Genomic DNA, 1,275 nt, shown 5'->3' with positions numbered 1-1,275 from the left:
GTCCGCAGCGCCCGTGTCACCGCGACACCTGTGCCCACGGCGTCGGCGTGAGGGAATGCGTGTCGCGCGTGTGCGCGCGCGTGCACGCGTCCTCGCCCACAGCCAGTGGTTTTTTGGGACTAACTCTTCAGGGAAGGAGACCCGGTGTGGAGACGCCCAAAGCCACGCCTCTGGTGGCGTGGTGGGGGCTGGGGCTCCCTTTTCCCAAGACTGAAAAATGTGAGCGAGACACAACCTGCGCTGACGCCAGGCCTGGACCCTCTCTCCCCCGAGGGTTAAGAACAGCGGGGTGGAGGTGGCTCTCCGCACGTGGGGAGCGCCTGGGACTCAAACTAGCTACGAAGACGCCAAGGCCAGAGGGGCCGCGCCGGGCCGAGCTAGCGGCCCGCAGCACCGGGCACCGCTCGGAGCGTCCCGATTAGTCCTCGGGCTCCCGCTTCCTCTCCTGCGCCCTCGGCGGTCCTTCCCCTCGCCAGCCCAGGGTCTCCGCCCGCCTCGCAGCACCTCTCTTATCCCTGAGGGCTCCCGCTCCTAATTCTTTGTTCCCCCCCCACCCCTCCAATCTTCAGGAGAAACACCAATTTCATAGAAAGAGACATGTAAATGATAAAAATCATGGAAGTACTAAACAATATTTTAAGATAGCCTTAAAATAGCTGTCATAGGGCTGGGGATGTAGCTCCATGGCACTGTGCCTGCCTCGAAAGTGCAAGGTCCTGAGTCGGATCCCTGGTACCAGAGGGAAAAAAGAAAGAAAATAGCTGTCATAAAATCTCATACATATACATAAAGGTATATAAAAAACCTCAGTGTGTCTGGGCAAGATGTGGAAAATTCGAGTGCTCCCGAGCAGTCTCGGGAGGCGTGGGAGGCCTGCGGCCCCCTGTGGAGAGAAGGCGCCCCCAGCGCGAGCTGCAGGATGGTTGATGCCGCGGAAGGGAGTGGGCCCTCTCAGGAGCGCAGGACTGCTCCGCCGGGCTGCGCTCCCAAGCCTTTGTTCCCAGCCACTGTAGGAGGGTGGTGCAGGGCACCCGCTCTCCGTGAGTCTCGCCCGGCTCGGTTCCTGCCGGGGTCTGGCCTGCAGGGGACTGCGCCCGCAGGAGGCTTGAGCTCGCAATGTCCTGTGGCTGTGTCGGATGAGCCAGCCCGGGCGGGGATCCCGGGAGGCCTAGGGAGAGAGAGAGGTTGTGGGCAGGACAGAGAGGCCTGGGGCTGCCATCTGGGCGTCCTGGTGCACCCAAGCAGTTCCCTCCCTCCTCTGGGAGCAGCACCTGG

The sequence above is a fragment of the Fukomys damarensis genome, unplaced genomic scaffold, assembly GCF_012274545.1.
Source record: "Fukomys damarensis isolate Sample0158 unplaced genomic scaffold, DMR_v1.0_HiC HiC_scaffold_36, whole genome shotgun sequence".
Classification (NCBI taxonomy): domain Eukaryota; kingdom Metazoa; phylum Chordata; class Mammalia; order Rodentia; family Bathyergidae; genus Fukomys; species Fukomys damarensis.
The sequence above is the reverse complement of the archived record's forward strand: the minus strand, read 5'-3'. Positions refer to the sequence as shown.